Below are 11,503 nucleotides of genomic sequence, written 5' to 3' on the forward strand. Positions count from 1 at the left end.
CTGCTCCAAAGAGTTCGCAATCTGAATATGAGTTGAAAGCGAAGTCTTCATTCTGCCTGATTACCCAGACTGAATCTGAACTCCAACCCCTTTCCAGGTTCCCCCATCACTATAGCTATTGTAGCCTCATAGATAGCACAAAGAAAATGTTTGAGAAGCAAAGTTTTAAAATGAGACCAATTTCTTGGCTATAAATTGTCATCCAGTTTTCTATCCTCATCTCTTCAGGCCGTCCACAGGAAAGTAGCCTCTCTGACCTCAGTTGTCTTTATCCTAATGCTGGTGTGTTCATCAGCTCTTGTACATCACGTGCTCTTAGTCCATCAGGCAAAGGCAGCAGTGATAATGGGTAAGTTGCTCCATCCTTTTCAGCAATCTTAGGACCTGATCCTGCCAACAGTTATGTATGTACCTTAATTAAGCACATGAGTAATATCGTTGAAGTAATGAGATTACTCACAGGCTTAAAGTGAAGCATGTTTTGTAGGACTAGAGTCATAGTATAGATTTTGCTTGGTTTGAAGATCCACCTTCTACGGGGATTTGGAAGGTCTGAGTAGGTCAGCTGCAGGGACTTTCTCTCTTCCCCAAAACAGAAGGACTAGAAATAATAGAGCAACATTTTCATGTTTCCAATTCTGCAACAGCTTTACTTGCACCGTGTATTTAAAGGCTCAGGGGTAGCAATTTATATTCCCAGAAAACCATCTGTATCCAGAAAATTTATGGCATCTAGGAGTGAAACAAGGCTCTATTTTCTCTTGAGTAACGTAGCACGGAGCCAAACACAGGGCTGGAGTCAATAATCTCAGCTAATGTTGAGTAGTTCTTACTGAACCAAAGAAAGTAATAGCTAGCAATTTAAACAGAACAGGATCCTTATCTCAGTGTCTTCTACAGGAACATCGGAGGAATAGCAATTGTGGGAATTAGAAGTACCTCTTTGTTCTTATGAAATGGATATTATAACATTATTGAGAGTCACCAGATGGTGTTAAGGAGAGTTTTACAAGTTCTGTGTAACTGAATGTATAGGTAAGTTACATTCTGGAAGAAATGCTGTATTCTGACTTGTGGTCTAGTTTTTTTAGAAGCTGAGCATGTCACCAGTAAGGTTTTCTCTATGCCTGAGTCTCTCTAATTGAATCAATTCTTAGGAAAAGAGCTGTTGCCTACAGCATACCCATGTAAGCAAGATAAAAACTTTGCCTAGTGTCAAACATTACAGGTACTCCTGACAGTGTTCCAATGTTTGAATGCTTTCTGGTAGCAGACAGCTTTCAATGAATATTTAATTTGTAGTGTCAGCCGATTAGACCAATAACCATTAGACCTTACCATTCAGAAAGTTGCTAATAACTACTGTAGTGTCTGCCTATATGAAAACAAATAAATGATAAGAATGGTAGTAATAACTTATCACTTTTAGCACTTACATCTTCAGAGTTCTGTATAGACACTACATTTGGAAAATTCACTTGGTACACCCTTTTCTCTCTGGCCAGTGAGAGTGAAATAGGCAAGCAGTGAATGATATGCTGTTTCCAATCTTTAAAAAGAAGCAATCTATTTCTATGCTGTCTGCAGTGTATTTACTTCTGTTGGGTGCAGATTCCAAATTAATATTAAATGTTTAATATTTAAATTAAATATTGTGCCTGATAAGGAGTGCTACCTTAAAACACCTGCAGATATCTATTCAATCTATAACATAGTGGTAGTCGATCTGCATGTACTTTTTGGAGCGTCTATCTCTTTAAGAGCCTGACCCCTCTGTGACTTTCCTGTTTGCCTCCCTCTGATTCTGTGAGTTTACAGGTGGTTTCTTACAGGTCACCAGGCAGGGAGGAGTCTCTCCTCCTCAGAGTTTGTATCTAGTTTGTATCTACCTAGAACCATATTCACGTTGTTACCTAACCCTGGAGCTGCGATGCAGTCTACCTCGTTGACACGCCATGTAAAACCTGCCTTTAGAATGCAGACACAGCCCCCATCAAAGCTCAGTGTCTTATAGCAGGTACACTTGTGTGATCTACAGTGAGAGTGAATTCATGGTAGATACCAAAGAAGCCAACATAAAACAGACAGAGAGAACCCTTTTGTGCAGGAGTGTCACTTCAGTGCTCTGAATGCTTGGCGCCTGGGGTTTAAGCCAATTAAACCAGAATGTGGCAAGCCTACTCGGATGTATCCTCTTTCAAAGAAAGCCCTCATCCAAGTTACATCAGTCTAACCCAAGAAGAATTAATAGATTAGTTAGCTGCAGTAGCAGCAGCTCATTTCTAACTCAATAATAGCAGCTATTCATAGACTGGAGCACTTTTAATAAGATTGAATGGCTGGATCTAGTCTTTACAGAATAGTATGTGCCGCATGTAAAAACAGAAGTCTGCATTTTACCTTTGCAATTGGAAGTAAGTATGCCTCAGAACCTTTGTTATCTGATCAGCTAAGAAAGACTGTCTACTGAAAGCCAGAAATTCTGTGCATTTTTTCTCTTTCCGCTCAGAAAAGAATAATATGAATGCTAGACGCTCCTGGCTGCTTTTTTAAAATGAGCTCTGCTCTTTCTTCCAAACCTTTTAAATCTGGTATTTTATTAAGGGCCCTGGTCACAAAGTAGCTGCTGCTTAATGTGTACAGTGCTACATACAACATATAGCTGCAGTGTTTCATAAATTCATAGAATTTATGGCCAGAAGGGACCACTAGATCACCTAGTCTCACCTCAGGACATTAAATTTTATGCAGTTACACCTGTGTTTGGCTACAGCAGAGGTTCTCAACCTTCTTTCTATCACATCCCCCACGAACATTTTTTTTAAACTTGGAAACACTAATCTCCCCTCTACAAAATGGGACTTCTCAATGCAATCTAGATTGCATTGAGCTGGGGAACTGGGGGCATTAATACACTCATTCCAAAAAAGGGGCTTCTACTTTAAATGAATCAGTCCTTTGATCCTGCTGTCTAAACGTGCATAGGCTAGGAAACCTTTTAAAAGCATGTACCTTAATAGCCACAAAGTTCGCAGGCCACTGTTTCTCAATTTCAGCTTTGAGGAGTGCTAGTGAGCGACTCAATCATAGTCAAAGGCTCCACTTATTTAGAAATACTTAGATATTAAAGGACACATGGTGGAATTGCCTATTCATTTATTTTTTATTGAATCAGATGAGGAGCACTGCCTTCCACAATCCAAGCTGACGCTTGTCTTTCTGTTTAAAAATTATGGACAAATCCTGACCCTACCAGCCTCTGCAGAGGGACTCTTCAGCCACACAGCTTTCCACAGATCCCAAATGTTGTAGGCACTTCTCATAGTCTGTATATGGCTGCTCAACACTTCCCAAGGGCTGAGTCCATGACATTGCTCTACTCCTCCCAGACACTTGGCCCTGATGTCATGGATGTCATCTGCACATACAGATCCTCTCAAAGGCTTTGGCAATGGGGATGGGTTCCCCTGACTGACTGTCATGTAGTCATGGGGTACCTTAAATAGACTATTGCACAGCAAAAAGTGAGTTTTCCTTGCTGACAGCTCTGAAGGTGCTAGTGGCCTCTCAGCTAGGAAGGGAACAGTCAGGGCTGAAGAACTGCACCACACCACACCACTATGAGGGTGACAGAGGGTAAATGTACAGCTCCTGCCACCCCCCAAGGATGATCCCTCTCCCCCCTCCACACACACGCACACATCTTTCCTCTTTTTTCAAAGAGTAATTGAAAAAAAAAGGCTTTCACATCCTTGATCCCATCTCTCCTATGTGTCAGGGTTATTGATGTCCTAGGACTGTAGCGACCCCTGAAACTCATGGAGGGCTCCTGGGAGAGTGAAGGCCTCATTTACATGAGGTCTTAGCTCCCACCACCACACCGCCAAATGGCTTTGTGTCCTGTTCCTGCACTGGATATGTATCTCTTAGGGACAAATCCTGGAATCACTGTATATGTCTTTAAGAAATACACACATCCCCTTTAGGACTACGTAAATCCATTGCACATCAGGCCAACCAGTTCTCAGCCAGTTCAGAACAGGGCCATGTAGGGGATACAGTTCTACTCCACAGGGCTGCTGCAGTGATTAGCTGCAACAAGGCTAGGCTATAAGCAAACCCATTCAAAATGCAGCTTGGTATAATTGGAACCCCGATGTCTATCCACGTCCTCATTAATAAAAATAAATTCATAATGTAACTGGCTCCTTCCTTCTGCTCCGACCTAGACTATAATTAGTAACTTATGCGTGGGTAGTAGGACTGGGTAATTGCTTCCTCTCTTCAGCATCAACATCCCACTGCTCCTAATACATTTAGAAGAGTATTACAAAGAGAGGCACACGGAATAGAGATAAACATAAATAATATGTAGAAAGCCATTAGAATGAAACAATAATAATAATAATATTTGACACTTCAATAGTGACTTTTTATGAGAGTCCACTTTGCTCTAGTTGAATTACAAACCAGCTTAATTAACTTAGCGTAGGGAGGCACCACTTACCAGCAACCTAAGAGTCTGTTATAGGCGTAGGAAGGATGCTTAGATTTTAAGCAGCTTGACTGTATCAGACCTGTGGTTCATTTAGCCCTGTTACCTGTCTCAGACAAAAAGAAAAGGAGGACTTGTGGCACCTGAGAGATTAACAAATTTATTTGAGCATAAGCTTTCGTGAGCTACAGCTCACTTCATTGGATGCATTCAGTGGAAAATACAGGGGGGAGATTTATATACAGAGAGAACATGAAGCAGTGGGTGTTACCATACACACTGTAACGAGAGTGATCAGGCAAGGTGAGCTATTACCAGCAGGAGAGCGGGGGGAGAAACCTTTTGTAGTGATAATCAAGGTGGGCCATTTCCAGCAGTTGACAAGAACATCTGAGGAACAGCGGGGGGTGGGGGGTGGGGAGGGCGGATAAACATGGGGAAATAGTTTTACTTTGTGTAATGACCCATCCACTCCCAGTCTTTATTCAAGCCTAAGTTAATTGTATCCAGTTTGCAAATTAATTCCAATGCAGCAGTCTCTCGTTGGAGTCTGTTTATGAAGTTTTTTGTTGAAGAATTGCCACTTTTAGTTCTGTAATCGAGTGACCAAAGAGATTGAAGTGTTCTCTGACTGGTTTTTGAATGTTATAATTCTTGATGTCTGATTTGTGTCTATTTATTCTTTTACGTAGAGACTGTCCAGTTTGGCCAATGTACATGGCAGAGGGGCATTGCTGGTACATGATGGCCGTTCTTGTCAACTGCTGGAAATGGCCCACCTTGATTATCACTACAAAAGGTCTTTTCCCCCCCACTCTCCTGCTGGTAATAGCTCTCCTCACCTGAGCACTCTCGTTACAGTGTGTATGGTAACACCCATTGTTTCATGTTCTCTGTGTATATAAATCTCCCCACTGTATTTTCCACTGAATTCATCCGATGAAGTGAGCTGTAGCTCACGAAAACTTATGCTCAAATAAATTGGTAGTCTCTAAGGTGCCACAAGTCACTCCTTTTCTTTTTGCAGATACAGACTAACACGGCTGCTACTCTGAAACCTGTCTCAGACAGTGTCCAGTACCAAATGCTTGAGAAAGATTTGAGAACCCCACAGCAGGCAGATGTGGGATAACCTCTCTTCCCTGCCCCCGCCCTGCCCCACCCTCATTAGGTCTCTACAGTCACAGGCAGCTGCTTTGCTCTTGGACTATGGCAACAGCAGCAGATCCATCCAGTCTCCAAGAAGTGGTGTCGGTGGGGTGAGCTGTCCAAGAGCTCCCCTGGTTTGGGCTGTGTTTTCAGCACTTGGCCACTATTGCTGCTACTTTCCCTCAGGCCCCCGGGCACTGGGAAATGATACCGCTAAGGAGCCAGCTGTGGGGGCTACTACCAGCAGACCTGTTCATGTGAGGTGGGGGGAGGTTTAAAAGCCCCATATACTTCCCTGCTGCTGTCAGGGCCAGCTAGGGGCTGCTAACCCAAAACTCTGCCCACCTGATGTGAAGACCTGTCATATCTACTGAAACATAGATACTTTTGATATTATTTTTTTGTGTTTTGTTTGGCCTCCACTTACTTTTTGCGGTGAGGTACCACCTTGGAGAATAATAAGGACTATACTGTTTTTTATTATCGCCGAAAGATTTCTTGCCTTTAAGGGGGACTTGTTTCATTGCCCTCTTTCCTTCAGCCTATCACCCAAGAGAAGGCAGAAAGGAAAAGAGGGAGTAGTCTTAGATATCTGTCCTACCACAAGACCTCATTGAGATGTTAAACAAGGTGGCAAGCAATAGGCTTGTTTTGTTCTCCCCCACTCTCCTCAGCTGTTTTAGAAGTAGGTTGGCTAGCAACCTGGGAACAGTAGGTTTATAATGTCTCATTGGATATACCTTTTTTCCTAAAAGAAGAACCTTAAACTAAATTGGACTCATCTGGGTCAAATTAAACAATGACCTATACATTCATAAAAGGAATAGTGAGGCAGGTGGTAAGATGGAGGATGTTTATGTGCAAAATGGCTGTAGCCTATGATCATAGCTGAGTTTCTCTTCTGTGAGGGGGCCTGTGTAGGGCAGCCACTGGCTGTCTTTCACAGTGACTGCACTAGGATAATTTTCTCCCAGCCACCGTGGGGCTTTTACAGCCTCTCTACTGCAGGAGTAAAGAGAAGAATCCCCCCAAGTGTTAGTGCCCCATAAATTACAACTTCTGGGAAACTTTATTAAATCAACAAACACTCAGATTTTGGGCATCCCTGGATCTACTGCTGTGGAAGATTTGTCTGTCCTCCTTGATTGCAACTGAATAGAGTGGAAGTATGCAATGAATCACATTTGGATTAAAAAAAGGCCCCCATCTGTACGTCAATTTTGTAACATCAGGTATTCCAGAATGAATGAGTGAGGCAACTTGTAGTTTTGTAAAACTGAAAATTTAAAATTTCTCTGGTATTTCTCAAAGAGCCCATCATTCTTGTAGCAAAGTGTTAACCTCATCTTCCAAGTTCTCCTCTCTGGGTTTTTCAGGGCTCAGTGTTTTCTCCTACCCAACTTTAGAGAAATAAAAAATGAAAAGTTGTATAGCTTCTTTGAATATAATACTGCTGTGTCCTTCTGTTGTCTCATCTTAACAACGATAATAGTAATTAATAATAAAAATAACCCTTTTTTTTAAGATGAACTAGATTCAGATGCTGATCTTACTAAACATCATTGCTTCCTAAATATCAAAAGTTTCTTATTATGCTTTGTCTTTTTCTTATTGGGTATTTTGTTACATGCCAAGAAATCTTGAATCATGCTTCTGTTGACCAATGTTAGCTTAAAAAAAAGTCTTCTTTAACTTCTCTTTGTGATGTTTTCCTTTGTGGACTTTCTTTAGTGAGAATTGATATTTTTTATATAGAGAATCTTGTACGTGACGTACTGCTTGTCTGCCTATCATCCTTTGAAAGAATTCTTATTTATAATTATTTCAAAGATTTTTTTAAAAAAAGAACAACAACAACAACAACAACAAAAAAGCAACAGTTGAAGAATCTGAGCTGTGTGGAAAGGTTCAAATGTAAAGCAGAGAAATATGTCAGGAAAGCATGAGGAGAGGATGAATATCACCAATGCTATGGCCTTGGCATCATTCAAAAGGCAAAGTGAGTAGCACTAGAATGCATAAACTGCACATAACTGTTCCCTTCCCAATTTAAGCCTTAACTTAAACTTGGCCATAAACTGAGATGACAATCACTGTACTTTATACAGAATGAGGCAAACTGGATGGGTCACTGTGCCATTGATCTGCATGTGGACCAACAGAGACTGCATGTCTGCCTGGCCACATGTCTGACTAATCATGTGCATGTGAAATCACCACGGTTGTACATGCAGCTGCACGCACAGCTTTCTGAAAATCTGGCCTGAGACACTTTTCTGTGGTGCCAAAGGGAGCCTGGAAATAGCTATAACAATTCAAAGAAAAAAAAGAGTATCCTAAACTTTCCCAAGAAGAAGCTCTCCAGAGACAAGCAAATGTATAAGATACCCACAGAGCAAGAGAGAGGGAGAAGGGCTTTTTCATGAGAGTTCATGAAGACTCAGAGAGCCAGGAACACTTGATAAGGCAGGCTGAGACACCAAGCAAAGAAGCAAATACCTGCGAGGCAAACTGGGCCTGAGACCCCAGCCAGCCTGGTAGTACCTTTGATGACCAGACTTGTGATATCGCAAAGAAGCTTGACTGAAAAACAACTCTGACCTAACCACAAGAATCAAGACTAGGCCACCCCTGCTATCCATCTGGCCCTCCATTGTCCGACAGTCTGCTGGAACCAGTAACAAATGCAGAGTTTGAGCTCAAGCCTAAGGTATGCGAAGGAGCTAACTGGTTCTTCCAATGTAGTTGTGCTGTGAAAGTGACTCTCTAAGAGTAGAACTGTGTTTATTGCCTCTCAAAGGCTGCTCATGCCAGATGTGCTCAATTGACAAGAGACTGCCAGCTCTGTAAAGTCAAGCTGTGTTCTTTGCTCTTCGTGCATCATCACCAGAAACAGAAATTCTGTAGCTCAAACTGGGACATCAGTGACATGTGAGCAATCCCATTGTCCTCAGGTTATGTCCTCGATAACATCCATGCAGGCCTCACACCTCTAGTGGGTTTGCACTGGTACAACGGATTGGAATTTAGGTGAGTCCTGTCAATGATGTGCAGTAAGGAGCAGGCTCCAGCTCACTTTGTATTCATTCTGTAGGACAGAGAATAGTAAAAAATCCCACCTACCATGAGTGGACATCATTTTTCCAGGCATGACCTGTCTCTGCCTGGCCACACTGATGACATGGATTCCCTCCAGACAGAGAAAGCAAGGCCTGCAGAGGCAGACAGTTTTGTGGTGCGTACTTGCTGAAAGCACTGGGATTGCTTGGTACTCAATTTTAACTGCTTCCCCTATGTAGATTTCTTTGGGTTCATAGTAAATGCTGATCTAGGACATTTTCTGCTTCAAGAGGGAATTCATTACGGACATGTCAACTTCCTTCACTCATCCAAAGCTGCCAAGCTAGACTTGTGGGATCCGTGGTAGCTGTGCTCTCCTCTTTTCCCTGGTCAGTAAGGTGAGGAAAAAAATCCTTCAGCTAGGAATGAAATGTAAATCAGCCATGTGAGGCAGCCATATAATAGCCATCCAGTTGGTAGTTCAGTGCTGACAATGGAGCTTGAGGACTCTGTGCTGATGTCCAGGATTAGGGGGTGTGTGTGTGTATGTATATATATATATATATATATATATATATATATATATATATATATATATATATATGTTACAAGGAATGAGTGTAAAAGTTAATTCATAATTAATTATTCTTGAAATCAAAAGTAATCTTTTCTTAAAGAACATGGGCGATTTGAGTTTCCAGGTATAGTAAATTAGCCTACCAATCATTAAAACCTTGTCCAACATTTAAATTGCATTTAAATTGATCAATTGTTCTCCCACAATTGGTGACTCAAATGAGATAACAGACATGGAAAGATCACTTAAACTGATAGACCACATGGCATGGATGAGGGAAAATAAGCAAGTCAATTTGATTTTCTTTGTGAACACTGGCATTGTTTTCGCTTGTACTGAACTTGAGGTTTGGTGGCACCAAGACACAAAACCAGTTTAAAGGTTCTTGAGAACTTTGGGTTCAATCTTTGGGTATAGCTGAGCTGTTCTCAGTGCAGGTCCCACCATGGGAAATAAAAATTGCTTTTTGCCATCATTACTTCCCCATGCTATCCTGAGCCATTTCAGTGGGTAAATTGCTCCAGAGGCCATTTAGAGTCCCTGTACAGCACTGGAGCAGGGTGAAATAGGGACTAGAATCTGGTTCATTTACTTCAGTAGAGTTGCTCCTGATTTACACCAGGGTAAGTGAGTGGCGAATCAGGCAGCGTGTGGCAGTGCTGATACTGGAGAGAAATTTTCTCAACTTTCATGTGTTGCTTGAATTCTCCACTGGTGTCTGGGGCTCCTGCAGAAGCCTCTAATTGTCATGCTGGAGACTTTTAAAATGCTTACCTTGCACTGTCTAGGTGACCTCAAACATTAAAAACCCTCCTTCATATCCCACCTGCCTTTTGGCTCTTCACATTGTTGCTGGAAATTGGTAAATGTACTCTAGGTGCACCGCAGACCGGTGAGCAAAGAGGTTATTGAAAACGGAAGTGCAAAGTAACCTGGATTTTCTTTCTTTGTTATTTCACCCCCCAAACATCCAGCTGCTCTGTGTTGGCTCCTTTCCCAGATCTTGACAATCTCCTTTGCAGTGATTTTATGTTTGACCTACTTTGCCCTGAGACATCTCCTCCGTGTTCCTTTGCTAGGCTTTAATGGATTGATTCAAGTGTTTCTAAGGGTGCACATGTTTCTGATCTTTTTAAAAAAGAAAAGCAAGAAAGAAAAATCTTTGCAGCTGATGAATGTAATGGCCGTGGGGAAACACAGCAGATTTACTTTCCAGACTCTTCCCAGCACCGTCCTGGCCACTTATTACCGAGTTCTGGAATGAGCTGACGCAGAGATGCACTAATGACAATTATTCCGCTCTGTGCAGAGCAGGCCAGCTGATTTGCCTTTTTGTGTGTGCTCTGGGGGGCAAAACTTTCCCGACTAACCTCTAAAGTGGTTACGATTTTAATTTTGCATTTTCAAACTGGAGCTGTTAAAGCATCTAAACCTATAGCTAAGCTGCCCAGACAAACTCCAATTAGGTAACAGGCCCATCTCTCTCATTCTGGGATATCTGAATGCTCATTAACATAAAAGGTCCTGTTAGCTCAGAGCTGGTTGTCTAGCTAGATGTTTTATGGCTCCCACCACCACAGTATCTGAGTACCCCACAATTTTTAATATATTTATCCTCACAATGCTGCAGCCAAGCAGGGAAGCACTGTTATCCCCATTTTGCTGATGGGGAATTGAGGGACAGAGAGACTAAGTGACTTGCCCACAGTCACACAAGGAACCTGTAGCAAAGCTAGGACTTGAACTCAGGTCTTTTGAATCCTAGGCCAGTGCATTGATCACAAGATCATCTTTCCTGCCTGGCCGCACCTGTAGTATGTATCACCAGGGAAAATGTTAAAATCGTTGGGTCTGGTAAATATAGATAGTAATTGAAGGAAGTGCATATAATCACCCGTTATTATTACTGTTACACTACTGAATATTTTTATGGTCCCAATAGTGTCTATGGCTCTTTACAGACAGATGAAAAAGCCCCGAAGAGCTCACAATCTTTGGCTCCAGTCCTGTAATCTGATCCACACAGGCTGACCCCTGTGGTTGTACGGAGCCCTGCTAAAGCTAATGGGGCTCTATGAGGGTGCATTTGTGCAGCTTGCAGAGCCAACGTTAGACATAGTGTGACTGATCATAACAAATGCTGGAGTATGAGGAGAGGAAGAGGAGGGAGGTACAGGTCATAGGGAAGATTTTCAAAGGCACCAGTGGCAGCTGATTCCCAA

The sequence above is a fragment of the Lepidochelys kempii genome, chromosome 2 (genome assembly GCF_965140285.1).
Source record: "Lepidochelys kempii isolate rLepKem1 chromosome 2, rLepKem1.hap1, whole genome shotgun sequence".
Classification (NCBI taxonomy): Eukaryota; Metazoa; Chordata; order Testudines; family Cheloniidae; genus Lepidochelys; species Lepidochelys kempii.